This window comes from Lepidothrix coronata, unplaced genomic scaffold (genome assembly GCF_001604755.1).
Source record: "Lepidothrix coronata isolate B3197 unplaced genomic scaffold, Lepidothrix_coronata-1.0 Scaffold68, whole genome shotgun sequence".
Taxonomy (NCBI): domain Eukaryota; kingdom Metazoa; phylum Chordata; class Aves; order Passeriformes; family Pipridae; genus Lepidothrix; species Lepidothrix coronata.
Genome location: NW_016690248.1, coordinates 2,485,695 through 2,502,983, shown reverse-complemented (window position 1 = coordinate 2,502,983; position 17,289 = coordinate 2,485,695). Strand labels below are relative to the sequence as shown.

General features: G+C 42.8%; 1 long non-coding RNA gene across 3 annotated transcripts in view; it reads right to left on the bottom strand.

Moving 5' to 3' along the window:
• Positions 1-2,538: 2,538 nt before the first annotated feature.
• Positions 2,539-17,289, bottom strand: part of LOC108499065 — a 45,938-nt gene continuing 31,187 nt past the window's right edge. For 2 of the 3 annotated variants that reach the window (XR_001875407.1, XR_001875402.1), the window contains exon 4: positions 3,563-3,749. This is a non-coding gene — a long non-coding RNA (uncharacterized LOC108499065). Of the gene's footprint in view, positions 2,652-3,562; positions 3,750-17,289 lie in introns of those variants that run through there. The other variant, XR_001875404.1, reaches the window with a different exon arrangement.

Here is a 17,289-nt window from a genome sequence, read left to right as displayed (position 1 = left end):
ACTGCCATACAAGGGATTGATTTTGTTATAATTACCCAAACAGAGCAGTTTATTATTTGCTCTGTGACAGTCTCTCTGATATGCTAGAAGAATTCTTTTCCTGGAGACCCACAGAAAGAAACAGTACTGCACAAAGTACTGTGTTACTAGACAGGACCAACACAGCAGGAAAAGAACCAGAAACATTTTCTCCTGTGTTGGGGGGGGAGCTGGGATAGCTTGCTCAGGTAGCAAGAGCTCAGCACCCTCTGCCCCCACTTACTCCTTTAGTTTATCTCATGCTATGCTACCACAAGCATTCAAGCACAACCTTCCTTCAAGGAAACATGGTAAGCATGGCTGGACTTCAGCCTTGCCTGACTGTCTGCCACACTGCTTCTCTGCTGATCTGGAGGGTGAGATCCGTCTTTCATTTCTAAGCTTAGAAATGGGGAATATCTAAGCTCAAAAATGTCCAGTGCAGACTGTCCCCATCTCCAATGGCACCAGTTCCACCTGGGAAACAGGGAGAGAAACATGCACTTGTCAGATTCATCAGATAAAGTTTAGATGTCTGCCTCAAGATGAGAGGAATGACTGTGTCTCTCCACCAAATAGAAAAGGAACCTGGAAAAAGTAGCTGAAATGAACGTGCTAAGTGAGATGTAGACACTGACATTAAATTGCATGACTCTCACTCGAGGTAATTAGAGTGTAACAGAGTTAGGAGTATGTAGTTTAAAGCAGAAGACTTTTTCCATCACCCATTTTTTATTTTCTGAAGTAGAAATTTTAAGAAAACCAGTTCTTCAAGGTCCTAGAGGCTAAAGATTGTAGCATACTGCTTCAGAGCTTGCTTGATTAGTATTTAATTCATTCAATCATTTCTCCTAATGAAATGTCTCACCTATAACATTTCTGTGAGCTTTGGGGTTTATTTTCCATAGAAAATTATCCTTTAACAAGAATAACACTTGGTGCAAATGAAGTTCCTTTCTTCCAGTGAGTGCACAGAACTCTGCAGTTGTTAGCTGCACCTCCCACCACATTGTAACCCTCTCTCATTACCAGAAGTATACTGATAAACAGGGATTTCTCTTGAGGCCTCTCACAGTGTATGCAATGCCTGACAGGATGGGGCACCAATCAATGATTAAGGTCAATCTGTCATATCCTCTTATGTGGCAGTCTCATAGCAAAGCAGCAGCTGAGCCAAGAAGGAGCTCCGGGTGCTCATTACACCACACACACTTCCTAACTTGTTAATTGTGTTTGAACAATGAAAAGTCATTCTGGAATTAAATTTGATGATCAAGTCCTCAGCCAAAATTTTCATTTGCTTGGGACATTTGTGAAATGAGGTGTTGGGGCTAAATTGCCTAATGGCCCCTGGGCACTCTGGGGTGGATTTGGACCACCTACAAGGGTAACTTGTGGACATTTAGGCACCAGTGAAGGCACCAGTGAACTTCAGGGAAATGATGAGTGCTTTAAAAAGCCTACAGCTGCCTAACCATGACCCATATGTCTGGCCACAGGAGGGGACAGGCTGCAAGGAGGGGCAGCCCCACTACAGCACAAGGCATCAGGGCAGCCTTGGCTGGCAGGGCCCCAAAGGCACGCTCAGCTCCTGCAGATCTGTGCACCCCAAACCAGGAGCAAGCAGCCCAAACACAATCCACTGGCAAGAAGATTCCCAACCAGCATCATTTGCTCAATGGAAGCTCATTCCAAAATTGTTTAAAAAGTTAAATTACCCATCTTTTGGATGGGGAAACAGTGAGGCAAAGTCCTGAGCCACCTAGCAGCCCCCAGCAGAGCATACTTTCTGCTGTGTTTGTTCTGTACATAGTCCTGGGGCTTTGCTGCTCTGATGTAAGTGCGAAGTTCAATTGCCATAGCAACGGCATCTGGCAGGTGCAAAACACTGTATTCTCTTTGCTAGATATAAGGGAAGACCTTTCTGCTCTAGGGAAGGGAACTGTCAGTTGTAATGAAGATTGTCCTCTCTTCTCTTACCTGGAAACACAGCAAGGAAAACTCTTTATTGATTTTTTCGTAAGAGGACTGGGGCTCCAGCACTAATTACTTCCACTGTTTTTCTTTGCAGCACAATAGGTATCCATATAAGCAGAGGCAACAAGTGTTTGGGCTATATATAACACCATCTACAAAGTAGCCAAATGAATTTCTCTCCACAGCAGACAGAGGCAATGAGAAGGCAGTGAAGTTGCATGGAAAATGATGCTGCTTTTCACAGTGTCCTCATGACTGTCTTACCTAACTAGAACACAGGTCATCTCTGACAAGGCAGAAGTGGCCCAGAGCGCTTCCTACCTCCTTTTCAAGGTTGCCGTAGGCTGGTACTTGGGCCAGGTGTGTAGGACGTGCGTCCCCATTTGAGACAAACCCAATTTCCCTCTGCTGTGCCCCAGGAGCAGTTTTTTCAAATAGAGATGCTGTTGGGATGCACCAAGGGCTTGGGACTGGGCCAGCAGGAGGTGGCACAGCATCCACTGGTCATCCTCCATCACCTTACCTTTAAACCTTGCACACCTTGGGAAAGCTGGAGGAGAGAGATGCCCAAAACCACAGGAAGTGTGCCCAAAAGTGTGTTTTCATTGCACCTGGAACATCAGTGATGGGGTCACCCAGCACAAGGAGACTGTGCCCTGAAGAGGAAGAGAGGGAGGTGTTTGTCCACATGTCCACATAACCATCAGCTAGTGCATTTTTTCATTTGTTGTTCAGTGTAACTATTTGAGGGCTGCCCCTCATTATTTTTAAGTGGTCTCTATTCTACAAAAATGCTCTATTTTACTATTGAAAATGCCAGAACTAAATAACCCTGGAACAGAGGTCAGAGAAAAGTTAATTATGTTAAAGGGCCAAATCCCACAACATCCTAAGTTTCTAAATGATTTTGTGCCCTCCACTTTGTGTTCTGTCACAATTTTTGTCCTGTTGTTGTTCCTGGTAGTTTGAAAGACATTACTCCTAGTTCCCATAAACTTTGCAGCCACAGTTACACTATCATAGGGGAGCCTGGCATGCAGACATCATGTGGCAGCCTTGGTCAGCCAAGAGCTGTCCCCCACCCGAAACACCTCCTAACATACAGCTGACAGATACAGCCGCCTGGTGGCATTTTTGTGGGAAATTAGGGGCATGCTTTTATGGTCAACAAAGCAGTAGAACAGGGGAGGGTATGGTGTATGGATAGCTATCAGTGGTCTGTCCCACCAGGCTGCAGAAGAGTATTAAACAAACAGGCCCTCTATAATAGCTTCTCAATTCTTTCCACTTTTTTTTTCCCTAAACAAACATAACTCAAAATTAATTGTGATTCGGAGAATGAGGTCCAGGAATGAGCTGGTATCACAGCTTTACAGACACATTTTGTATTGTAGCATTATCACTCAAGTAACAAAATGTACAGGTTAACCATGAGGCATGAGCAGAGCCAGTGTGCATTCTGACAGTGAATGGGCTCTGTGATGCTGCGTAATAAGAATTAATTATTAAACATGTATTTCCATGTAACAGTATTTGCTTCTGTTTTAAAGGGAGTCAAATCCAGGCTAATAATTTTTTTTATTTAGCAGTGTTATAAACAATATCAAATATGTTACAGATCAAAAGTGGCCAAACCCAAGATTGTTTCATTGGCAGAGATAACTTTCATCTGTCAAGGCAGTCCATAAAAGAGCAATAGAAGAGCAGCAAGGCCATCTCCTTCAAAGGCGCTGAAGGCTGCAGTTATTTGTATTCTGAAACATAAAAAGCACAAATTCAAAGTAACAAGTGCTAGCAGCCTGTTCTGTTGCAACCTTTTGGCTAGAAACAATACATCTAAAAATACATCTGCTGATGAGGTCAGTAGGTTTATCCCTGGCGAGAGTCAAAAGGGCAGGAAGTAAATAATAATGCAAAATCAGGAAAAAAAGTTCCAGCAGTCGGAAAAGATCAAGCTCTTTATTTGTAGTTTCAGCTTTCCTGATCAGCTCCAGCATGGGATCTCTTTTGTGCTGTTGAAACTTCAAGATCAAATTATCACTGCCCACAATGCAGCATAATTACTAAAATAAAAAAGTGTTGAAAACAAACACAAACAGCTATTAAATAAGAAATAGGTCACAGTAGAAGATGCCCCCCATTCCACAGTCCTGTGTAAAGACACAGATGGAGTGTCTTTATGGCTGACAGTGACTAATTTACTCATCAGTAGACAACACTGTCCACTAGGTTCTGTATATGTAGGTGAAGATGGGATGGTCAAACTGTACTCATAGAATCCTCTTCTCCTGCAGTTATGGGTTTCCTGAGAGCCCCGTTCATGCATGGCACACAAGATATTTCCCTGCTCCTACAGAGAATAAGTGTGAAGAAGAAAATGTGGTGGCTTTTAGTCCCGTGAGCATGCTCTTCAAGTCAGCATCATAACCAAGCTGCCAGAAACTTGCAGATATAGCAAGAGGTGGCAGAGCTTTAGGGTTGTCAAGAATTTTTCTAATGAGTGAATAAAAGGCAAAAGTTAAAATCTGCAATTGCTTTGAGGAGAAACAAAATAGTTTCATGAATAGCCTGACACAGGACTACTAGGGCCACTGCAGAACAGCAAGCAGAGGTGGAAAAAAGCCATGGCCAGCCCAGTAGCTACCAACATTGACAGTGCAATGCCTTCCTATGAAGAAGTACAAACCAATTTGGGCTTAAAAGCAGTAGCCTGTTTTAAAAGACTTAAGTGAAGAAGAAGGAAACAAAAGAAAGGGGGAAAAATTTTAAAATAAAAACCTTTGCTTTTTATTTGTGCCACACTGTCTGCTTGCTGCTAAGGTACAACCTGCAGATGTGTGCCAGGCTTGCAAATCATACTAAAGCATCTGTGCCTGGGGACTAGTCCTGCTCCTAAGTCAGCATTTTGTCACCAGATGTCCCAGAATGACATGAGTTGACCTTACTGACACTGCTGCTCTAGAAGAAATAGAAGGGACCATTTGCATTACTAAAGCAACTCCACTGAGGCAAAAACACCACGGCAGCCAAGGCAAGCCCTGCTGAACTGCGAGGTCCCCAAACAGAACCCTCTGCAAGTCTGCATCTGCTCCCATCACGAGTGCCAAAAATGCCCTTGACTTCAGCTAGATCAGGATGAGGTGCTCTCTTACGGGAAAAGCAGAGCCATCCTAACAGAGAGAATCAGAGCCTATCAAACAGAATAATTATAGAAATTGTAAAGGAATTTTTCAGGGGGATATTTTTGAGGGGAAAACACACCTGTATTTCAATTACTGCTACTAGAATCCCTTGATGAGGCAGAGGTGGCTGTGAAATTCCAAGTCTGCCCTGTACAGTCAGGGCTGGCAGGTTAAGACACAGTTACTTTACAGACCAAGTGGTTGCTCTGGTTTTTAAGTTCCCTGAATTCCTTTGGATAGATGAGAAAAACTGACAAGGTTAATAAATCCAGGCAGTTAAGAGGCAGATGTGACATTGTCTTATGAGGGAAATCAAAACCAAGAGGCCAAGCACTCTGATTTCAGCCATGTTACACTTGGGATAAGTGGGACCCATGAGGTTTTTGCTCCTTTCACAATTTCACAACATGTGGTGGGGGGAAACAGTTTTCCCCCTGCAGTTATAAAATGGTAAAACCCCAGGGGGTGGTGACCCTTGAAGTTTTGAGGTTTTACCCAATGAGCGCTTCTGCAAAATATAAATATACCACAATGGAAGAGAAGGTTAGTTGTAGCTGTTGTAGAAGTAGCCGTGTTGTGAAGCCACGAGGAGAAACAGCAGGAGCCCCCACTGGGGGCTGGGCCCCCCCAGCCCCCGGCAGGGGGGCTACAGAGACTTGGAACAGTGTTAAGCTGGACTATGTATCTGTAGCTATGAGCTGGGGGATGTTTCTCCACTGTAAGCCGCAGCAAGAGATACTGAAAAGCAGAGGCAGAGACAGCAGTGAACAGAGGCTGTGGCTAAAAGCCAACAGATAAGAACTGAACCAGAGAAGCAGCAGCAAACAGCATGCAACCAAAGAAGACACAGAGTTGTCTGAGAGAGCCGAGAGAGACCCAGCAGCAGAGAGAGAGGAAGTTGGGGTAAGAACTGAAACCAAAAGACCCCAAACTCCTTGGAGACCCCTCACCATCTAGAAGGGAGGGGTGAAGTGCAACATGCACTGCAGAGGAGCTGAAAAAGCTCAAAGCGTCCTGGAAAGCTGGACCAGGACGGCCAAAGGAATGCGGAGAGGGTGACCTTGCCCCCCCCCCTGCTGCTTGAGACAGAGCACAGGAGCTCTGGTAGAACTCTTGAGGCAAAGGCCTTCAACCGAAAGCCACCCGAGATGTTCTGACTCAGGGGTGAATTCCCTGAGGAAGGGACCTTCATGGGAGTCTTACACCCCATGATATGACCATGGTGAAGAGAGTTTTGTCCCTGCTATGCAGTCCACAGAAGAGAAGACCCTTGCTTGAAGACGACGGGCCAAGGGGCTTGGATACCCCTCATGTGTACTGGCAGAGATCCAGATACAGATGCTGCTGCATGAGAAGAAGAGAACCTGCTGCCTTAGAGACATTGCTGCTCTGAGAGTAGAAAAGGATCTTTTCCTTCTTCCCTCTTGGACTTTTATTTGCAGGGGAGAAGAGATTTGATCCCTTGTAAATACTTATGTCATGGTAGAGATAATTAAGATTGTACATAATGTGTTGTAGTATTTATTTTGTACAGTCATCATAATATATTCCCTTTCCCCCATTTTGAGTCTTGTGTGGTGTCTGGAAACCATCTCACACTGGGTTGAGATGTGGGAGGGGGCTAGGACTAGGGAATTGGATTTTTGGGGTTCTCAAACCATGACAGTGTTTAAAAGTTCAAGGTCTCTTAGCCCTGGTACCCTCACCTATTGAGCACACTCCTGCACTGCTTTCAGTCCAGCACCTGTGCTTTGAGGAGCAGCAACATCCAGGGACTACTCCAGGCTTGTCTTTCCAGGCTCACTCAGGAGTGCACTGGGCTGTCCTATACCCCAGCAAAGGGTTCACACTCCAGCAACGCTGACCAGGTCCCAGGCACATCCCTGCTGACCTCCAGCACACCTCAGGGTCATCTTTTCATGTAACACAGTCTTCATGGGGCTGCGTGAGTGGTTCATGGCTTAGCCCTCCTGGTACCTTTTACTTGCACCCCACACAGCCCATAACACACAACTTCTGCCACAGTGGGGGTTTTGGTCCTTTTCGTTTTTAAGTAATTCTCTTTAGACCACACAAGAAATCCACAGATCCATCTCAAAGAAGAAATCATCTATATGCTGTGCCATACTCGCTTTGCCTCACCACCCTAAATTGTTTTTTGAAATTGAGGGAAATTCATCTCAGTAGAGAAGCATCTGTTAGCTCTCCAGACATCAGGAGCACAGCTGACCTTTGGAGAATGGACCCTCTCTGATTTGGCTGTCTGTGTCTTTCAAATGGGCCCATGAGACAGTTATACTCTCTTTTTTCTACCATAAAGTAACCCCACGTCTGCTTTTGTGAGGTGATCAAGTTTCCTCACAACACAAGCTGATTCTTAGGGAATAAAATGTATTTTCCAAATAATCACATACAACATCAAAAAAATAAAGCTTATTTAAAGCATACGCTAGAAAATTGCTATTTACCCTTGAAATTGTTTTCGCTGACAGAAATTTTATTTGAATCAATCATTATTGTAGATAGGGGGTACAAGGCTGTATTTGTTCAGGAAAAAAAATCCCACTATATAAATACTAAAATGGAGTTGCAAATGCAGAGGAAATTTCTTGATTGATAAAACAAAAATTAAATATTTTTGTAATATGTCTTATTCTAATCTGAAGATTTTGACCTGAGTACTATATATAGTATTCCAGTTTAAGCCTACGTATCATCAGCTGTTTAAAAGAAACTGCAAAGTTCACTTCTCGAAGATAGACCACCCTTTGTAGAGCAAAGAGCAAGTGTGTACCAGGTTCTGCAAATTCTTTGTCCTCTGCTTATCATTAGACACAAAAACACTCATCAAGTGCACAGCATTAATCATACACCTAAGTATTTGCAGCACAGAGACACCATTTGCTCCAGCTTTTACACTGCCAAAGATAACCAGGAAACAAATAACTAAGTCAGGGCATCCTCTTTCAGCTGTATGTGCTCAATAAAAAACTCTTCTTGGAGATGGCTGGAGTCCTGCCTAATTGGGCAGACGGGACTAGACATGACATCAGATGAGCCTTTTCAGGGAAACTGGTTCTGGGGAGGAGTTGTGATTACATGTTTCTGACATTGGCTGCTGCCAGAGGGAGAACACCAGATGAGATGTACTGCTCCAGCAAGTGCTAAATTCTTAATTTAGGCATTTTATGGAAATTGTTGAAAAACATTCTAATTGGAAGGAACTTTTGCTTCTCCAGCATATAATTTTCTGCATTTGCATGAAAACAAGCTCTTTGTTTTTAAAATTCTACTGCTCTTGCTGTTTATTCCCCATTGGAATTCATAATCCTGTGTTTGCACAAAGCACTATAATTGGTTGCTGTGGAAGTGTTTCTATCAAAAGGAAATGATTATTAATGATCAAGAATGAACAGTTGCATAATAGAGATTAGTAAAATAAGCACCATTCTAATAATTATGCTAATCTGCATGAAACCAATCTCTTCAAATGCTTTGAAATAAACATATCCCAGTGACAAAAACCATCTTTAAACACGAAGAGCAGTAAGAATCATAGGAGCAACTAGGGGTGGAGGTTGATTCTATCAACAAGAGTGGTGCATTTTGCAGCTGGCAAGTTTAAAATTCTACCATGAGCTGCACTGGGTTTTCTTGGCCAGGTTTTTGTAGCCAGGATTTTGTAGTAATCCTGAGGAAATGTTGACAAATCTTGTGTATGATATTATGATAAGTATCTCCTTTCTGTATTCACAACTAGCTCCTTTTGTAGCTCCTTTTGTACAGGAGCGGCTTCTGTAAGAAGTTGCCAGAAGTTTTCCCAAGTCCAGCAGAGTCAATGACAGCCAGCTCCAGGATGGACTGGCTCCTGGCTAAGGCTGAGCCAATCAGGAATGATGGGAATGCCTCTGTGATAACATATTTAGGAAGGGAAAAAGGTTATTGCCCAGTAATTGCAGCCAGACAAGAACAGAGTGAGAACATATGAACAACAATGTGGACACCAAGGTTAGTGAAGAAGGAGGGGGTGGAGGTGCTCCAGGCATCGGAGCTGAGGTTCCCCTGCAGTCCATGGTGCAGACCATGGTGAAGCAGCTGTGCCCCTGCAGCCCATGGAGGACCACGCAGGTGCAGAGATTCACCTGCAGCCTGTGGAGGAGCCCATGCCAGAGCAGGTGGATGCCTGAAAGAAGGCTGTGAATTCATGAGAAGCCTAAGCTGGAGCAGGGTCCTGGCAGGGACCTGCTGACCCGTGAGGAGAGGAGCCCACACTGGAACCAGTTTACTGTTAGAACTTGTGACACGTGGGGGACCCACACTGGAGCAGCTTGTGCTGGAAGGACTGCACCCCGTGGAAAAGTGACCCATGTTGGAACACTTCATAAAGAACTGTTGTCTGTGGTAAGGACTCACATTAGAGAAGTCTGTAGAGGATATTTCCCTTGGGAGGGACCCCACGCTGAAGCAGGGGAAGGACTCTTCTCCCTGAGAAGCAGTAGGAACAACGTGTGATGGATTGACTGTAACACCCATTCCCTGTCTCCCTGCAGCACTGGGGGGAGAGCAGGTAGAGCCCTGGAAGGAGGGAGTGGTGGGGGAAGATATTTTTAAGATTTATTTTACTTCTCATTATCCCACTCTTATTTTAGTAAGAAATTCAGTTAGTATCCCCAAGCTGAGTTTGTTTTGCCTGTGACAGAATGATCTGTCCAGGCCCTTATCTCTCATGAACCTCTCGTTATATTTTCTCTCCCTTGCCCACTTGCAGAAGGGAGTAATAGAGCAGCTTTGGTGAGTGCCTGGCATCTAGCCACGGTCAACACACTGCAGTGTCCCAGACTAAAATTTTTAAGACTTAACAGGCAATTAATGATTCATATAGGCAATTCCTCTTGGCCCAAAATACATGTAATAATGAACTAATACAAACCCTTGAGAGAAGGAGCGGCTTTTCTGGTAGTTTACATTATTTCTGATATGGTTACTGCAAACATAGAAGGCTTTGTTTTCTTGTTCCTGAGACTCAGAAGCCTGGCACGGGTATTCTGTTTCTAAATATCCTGGGAATCAGTGAAGACAGTCCTCCAAAGGGCTTTTGACCAGATCACAATCTTGAGGGGAGTTTTGAAGTCCATGAGAGTCTGCTGGTACATTACCAGCTCCCTGCAGACCTTCAGGGTGAAGCATCTTCTTCCTTAGCAAAGAACTTCCTAGTTTTCCCTTGTAAGACACATTTCTTCTTTTCCAGCCTACGGATCTCATCTTTTAACTCAGACCCATGCTACTTCAATGGCAGTAGGAACAACCCTTTTTTTCCAGCAATGCACAGAGACCTCAACGCTTAGTCAGGGCTCATAGTCCCTGGGTTTGCCTGCACCAGACCTCCAGAGGAGCGATATGCTGCCAACCAAATCACTCAGAGTCAGGTTTAACACAAATCAGGATTTAAGAATAAAATGTTTACTTTAAAACATTGATAGGCAATCATGGAATTATATTATAAAAAGACAAAATAAATTGTCTTAACAAGGACGTGTTTAACAATAGACATCCTCCTCCATATCATCTGGTGTCTACCTTTTTTTTATTCTAGGTTAAACAATAATATCTCCAAAATAATTGACTTATTTTTTCTTTTTAGATTGTTTCTGATTCCTCTTGCGTCTTTTCCTCAGTCATCCCACCTGCCCTCTCCCGGGTAAGCACTGAAAGAAGAGGCACAGCAGAGTGCTCAGATCATTCCTTCATGCCAGCCACAGCCAAGACATTCAAAGCTCACTTGCTTCTCCCCTGTGAAACCTCCCTCCTTGTTGCCTGTGCATGGGAATTAGACACCACTTGGTGCTCTGTGTCCAGTAAGGAAATTAAAAAGTTGCTTCTTTCCATTCTTTTTCTTCTACAGATGGTTTTTGGCTTCAGGCTGCTTGTCTGTTACAATATCCTGAGGAAACACTGACAAATCTTGTGGATGATCTTATGATAAGTATTAACATTGTATCTCCTTTCTATATTCACGACTAGCTTTATTTTGTGAGTCTCATGTAAGTTTAAACATGCTACTTCAGAGATCACAAGTGGGAATGTCTGTTTTATCACACTCAGCCCTCTAAGATACAGTCTCAGTTAACAAGAGCCCTTGCAGGGAACATTAGGAAAGCAATCTGACAGCCTGAACACCTTGTCCACAATTGCAATGGAAAATGGGTTAGTGTAACAAGGGTATGTCACCTCTTCACCAGAGCCAAAGGTGAATTTCTCAGTGAATTACACATTTGCATAATAGGAAAAGTGGAGAATCAATGGACAAGCAAAAAGTCTTTATAATAGCAGTCATTCCCAATTGCCTTCCTGTCAGGCTCTTGGCAGACCAAGGGTTATTTGAGTTTTATAGCTCTGGCACAGAGGTATTTCCAAAGCCAACATCATTCTGACACATGAAGATGAAAATATAGTCCTTACTATAGACTCTAAATTACTTTATGCATGCATGACAAAGATGAAACTGAAATATTTATATAATCTCCTTTCATTACAAGTTTTGCCAAAGTCTGCAATCTGCCCTGTTATTAAGTGAAAAGACTGTGTCTTGTCTGCTCATAGTGACATCTTTGGCATGGGCTGGAGGTGATTATTTCTCTATTTTGACAGACAGAGAGTTCAAGGTCCAGGTACCAGTTCTTCAGGTGCAGCCTTTGTCACTAAGTGGATTGTTCAGTGGCAATATGACACAGGAGGGCTTGGAAATATCCTTTGTCCTGCTTTCTTCAACAAGAAACTACCTCTCTGATAAAACACAAATTATCAGACAATGAAGGAGAAGTGTATCTCTTTCCTCAGCTGAATAAACTGCAATGATGTAAGTAAATAAATTCAAAGCCAATTGTTGTGAGTTAACTTAAACTTACTGAGTAAATAGAAATGTAGCTGTAGTTACTCTTTGCCAATGATCTTCTCTGGCATTTATACATGAGTAATGGCCCTCAAACCCTACACATGCATGCAGGAAAATCTTTCAAGAGCTCATGTAAGATGAGAGGTATTCAGTTCAAACCAAAGAAATGAGACATTAGTATGCAAGCAAAGGGTTGGTGTCTTGGAGGTGTACGTTTGGATATTCAAAAGGCTTTGAACAAGCTCCTCACCAAAGACTGTTAAGCACCTGAGTTGTCACGATATATGTGAGAATACACTCTTCTGAATTAGTGACTAGTGAGAAGAAGTAACACAAAGGACATGGACATGGTTCAAGTTCACAATGAAGTGAATTTCATAGCAGGATCCAGTGAGGATACAGAGACCTGTATTAAATAGCATATCTGTGTATCACACGGAAAGGAAAAAGGGAGTAACTGAAGTGACAGGTTCACAGGGGTTGCAGAGTGATTCAGAGCAGTCAGGCTCAACTGCAGGGAAAAGCTGAAGGCAAGCTGATGGTGCAGAGCTGCAGAGGGGTTACACAACATGGAGATAACAGCAGGCAAATTTCAGTGTCAGTAACTGCAAAGTAAAGCACATGGGGAAAAAAAACAAACCTGAAACTATATCTGATAGAGTCTAAAGAGGGTATAATCAGTCAGGAAAGAAATCTTGAAACCATGTGTTACTTCTCTGGAAGTAACTCCATGTTCAACAGTGGTTTAAAAGGCATTTAAGGAATTACTAGCAAAAGAATAGAGGAAAAAAACCTGAAAATACTATTTTGCCATTGTATAAATCCCCAGAGTATATATTCATTGAATATTGAGTACCACTCTGGTCATGCCATCTCAAAAGGAATGCAACACAGTTGGAAGTGGTGTTGGTGGGACAACAGGATGGTACAACTTCTTTCTGAATGAGGCAATGACTAAAGAGACTAGGAATTCACTTTGGAAATTGTATGATTGAAGGGGCATATAATACAGGGCTCCACAAACAACACACTTGCTAAAACAAATAGGGAAAGTCTGTTCCCTACTTGATATTTTTGTCTGGGAAGAGTGACATTGTCTAGTAGAAGGATTAAAACAAAGAATAGGAAGAACTTTTTAACCTAGCACACAACTGTATCACTGTACTCAGTAACACAAGACAATGAGATGTGAAGAAGTAGTAATCATTTTGAAGGGGGATAGATTAATTTATGAAACCTCATCAAAGGCTATTAAACATGATGATCTGTCTGCAGCTACTTACTGAGGAAAATCCCTGAAGAAGAGAGAGTGAAGCTGTAAAAGCATGCCAGGTAATATCCCATATTTCCTCTCTGCCTGCCTTTGGCATTGGTTGCTGGATGCTGGAAAGAACATGCACAGGGCACTTTGTCTAACCTATTGTGGTAACTCTCACCCTAATGTATTTACAATGATTACAGTTTCCATACTGGTAGTTTGGGGTCCAGTTCACAGCTCATTGGAGTTAGAAATTCAGTTTTCTGATGTTCAGCTACATGAAATTCAGTGAATGTTAGCTTATCAAATCATTATGTGTAAGTTCATTTCACCTCTGCCAGAGAAGGAGGCAAATGAACAAATATTATTTTGTTCCCTGGGTTTCCTTTGGAGCCAATTGCTTATTTTCTTCTGAAACAAAGCCACAGTAATTTCATAGGGTTACTGCACCCCAGATTTTGCTGAAAAAAGACAGAAAGGACAAAGCAATCCCAGGTCTGTTTCTCCCCAGCCCATACAGCCCTCTTGCACTACCACAGCTGCCTTTGCACCTGCAAGTCTTGTGCTGTTCCCCAGAGGCTGCAACACATGCACCAGTTTCTCACTCTAAAAGCATCACTCTGGTGGGCTTCAGCATGGCTTCTGTTTCCTGAGAAACCGTAAAAGCAAGAGGGACACCCACACACAAGCACAGGCACAGGAGTACCCCAAGTGACTCAAAAAAACCCAGGGTCAAATAGTACATAATGAGAACAGAAGCAGCTTACTCTAACAGAGGGCATCAACACTGGGTTAGGTTGGCACACGTTTGTTTTGCACTGCTGGAAAATTGATCCCAAGGTCTCTCAGTTGAAAGCTGAGGAATCTGAAGTGACAAAATGAAAGAGTGTATGATAGGAAGGGTGCTGAGAAACAGAGAGCAAGTCCACACAAGGTGAAGGCTTTAGGCCATCCTGTGGGTTGCTCTGCCTATGTGAAATTAAGTGAAAGACTGTGAAACTTCAGAAAAGCACCAGGGAGCTTTGGGGCCAGAGAAATCACTACCAGCAACTACTCTCACCAGAATTTTCCCTGCAAACACTTCCACGTCTCTGATCGCCAAATGAAGATTTCTGCTTTGCTGCTTCAGCTTATCTGGGAGTCCTTATCCCAGTCAGTGCACCTACATTATTTTTAGCATACACAGTAAAATTCCATTTTGTTTATGAAACATCCAGTTTTCCCAGACTTTACTACTGTGCTTTTGCTGAGGCCACACTGTTTTACAGGCTTATAACCTCCACAGTTTAGCAGAGTCAGATTTATCAGATACCATGATAGGTAAAACTGCAGAGTCCAAAGGAAATTATTAAAATCTCAGTCAAAATAAGATATTGCAGTTAACAGAGGATTTCTTTTTTTTTCCCAGCTTAAGCAACCTGAGCATATAGGCTTTAGAAGAGGTAGAAGCCAGGTTTACCACTAAGTCTGGCAGTACATCATCAAACTGAAAGAGGGCAGAATTAGATTAGATATTAGAAAGAAATTCTTTGCTATGAGGGTCGTGAGACACTGGAACAGGTTGCCCAGAGAAGTTGTGGAATCCCCATCCCTAGAAGTGTTCAAGGCCAGGTTGGATGGAGCTCTGAGCAACCTAGTCTAGTGGAAAGTGACCCTGCCCGTGGCAGGGGGGTTGGAACTAGATGACCTTTAAGGTCCCTTCCAACCAAACCATTCTATGGTTCTGTGGTGTAGAGTAACTGAGTATGAAACTATGTGGGAGTAACTGAGTTACTGCAAATTGCACCTTCTACTTATGTGACACTTCATGTATCATCTGATACATAGGGAGTTTTCAGGAGAAATCATGGGATTATGTGGCTAATAAACCCTAGGAACAAAACACAGATATGGATTTTTACTAGTCTTAAAAGCCTGAATAAAAATCACAGAATCTTATGATGTTAAATTAATGAAGCATTGAAGTATCAAAACAGTTACCTGGGCAATATATTTATATACAATTTTAAGAAATTAAAAAACTTGGATATTCATCGTATCATGAGAAAGAAAATCACATGAAAGACAATAAAGTGCTGACACTGCACACTTCTGTCAGTAGAATGGTACAAGAAAAATATAAAGCCCACTGAAAACCGGCACTTTTTTGAGAAAAAAATATGGCTCCAAGGGTAGTACTCTGAGATAGCAGATAGAATATGCCACCTGAGGTCAGCTTAATGAAGGTGAGAGTTGATTAGACCTGTAACTTCCGTAGCTTTATACTTTTATATGACTCTTTCTTATTGGTTGAATATTCTTAAAATTCATATTGTACTTTATAAGTCTGAGAATTTGTTCTAATTTTCTTTCTTTGTTTTATCATCACAGTTTTTAGACTGGAAGCAGTTTTTGTAGCTAACCAAGTGAATGCAAAACTTAGCTTTGCAATATTTGTACAAATATTGCTGATTTATTGCAGTTACGTTAGTATCTCCCTAAAGGATGGGGTACCAGGTTATTTTCCCTCCTTTGGAAAACTAGCCCGTCTCTTATCTCCTAATCCCCATGGGAGGGTCCTTCTGGCACAGTGGTGTCATGGAAGGGTCTCTTCACCACACCCTCTACTTTGCCTAAGAAAGATTCATCAGGAAGAGAGGTGACAGAAGAGGGTTTGACTTTATGTCCTAGCAGCTAGATGCTTCATGAAAGTCATAAGCCTGCTCCAGAAATAGGTAGATGATAGATAAATAGATAGATAGATAGATCCATGCTCCAGAACTATATGTATTTTTTTATACAGTCATTTCTTAAAAGCTTGAAATGCATAAAATCCATTAAAATAAAGGGAGCAGAAGTGCCTTATTTGCCTTGCCTTGCCTTACACTGAATCCCTTACTCCAAGCTGTGGAGCCAGACTACTTTACAGTGTGTGTTTGAGGCAGGCAAGACCCCTAAACCTACAACACTTAAAAAAGGACATAGCAAAACACAAGTCCTCATGCTAAGGGCATGGCCGCCAACCAGCACTCCTCTCAGCATAGCCAAGCACTTGGACATGTGGCTTCTGCCTGCAGTGCTGAACAGCCTCACCTCCCAGCCTGACGCTGCTCGCAGCTCAGGAGCAGTGGTTGTCAGCTCCTCTGGCTCAACTGGAGCAAGACCCTCCTGCAGGATCCACTCCTGCAGCCCCTTTCAGCAGTGGTCTGGATACAGGGCACCTATGATCTCATCCTGTTCAGGAATTTTGCTAAATCCCCAAAGGCACCGGTGGCATGTTTAGACGCCTAAACAGCCTTATTAATCAGATCAATGACTAAGGACAGCTTGCTGTCTGTACTAGTAACATAAAGGAATCATGTCTATTAGCACATTAAGAACTGAGTGTACCTTGTCCTAACATCTGAAATGCCCAATAAGAAAACCTGATGGGGACAGGTTCACCCAACCAATTCCAGCTATCTCTGGCCTTGCCCTGGAAAGGGACAAGGAAAAGACCAGGTTTCTGAGGTCAAACACAAGGGATGTTAGAGGAGGAAAATTTTCAAGTGAGTCACTGAGGTTCTGTGAAAACTAAGAAAAGAAAAAAAATGTAACAGCAAATCCCTTCAAGAATACGTTTAATGATCTCGTTTCTCAGGCTATTCATAGATTGTGTCATTAAAAAACCCAGCTTGAGGCTCTGTTCCCCCAGCTCTCTCCTGGAGGATCTCCTCTGCTTTCTGGTTTTTGTGTAAGGAGTATATATTTTGGTCAGGGATAGTGCTGACACAGTGGCACCTACCAGCTGTCCAAATGCTGGCATGGGCAGCTGGGTAAGCCAAAAGCCCTCGAGCTGTGCAGCTTCATCTGGGGGTCTGGCAGTGGAGATGTAGAGTAACTAGCATTAGTTTAAAGGAGAAAAAGTTCTTCTGAATCAATTCCCTGTTGTTTTTCACAAAAAGCATTTGCCTTTGTTTTTGCTTTCTCTGCCTTATCCCATT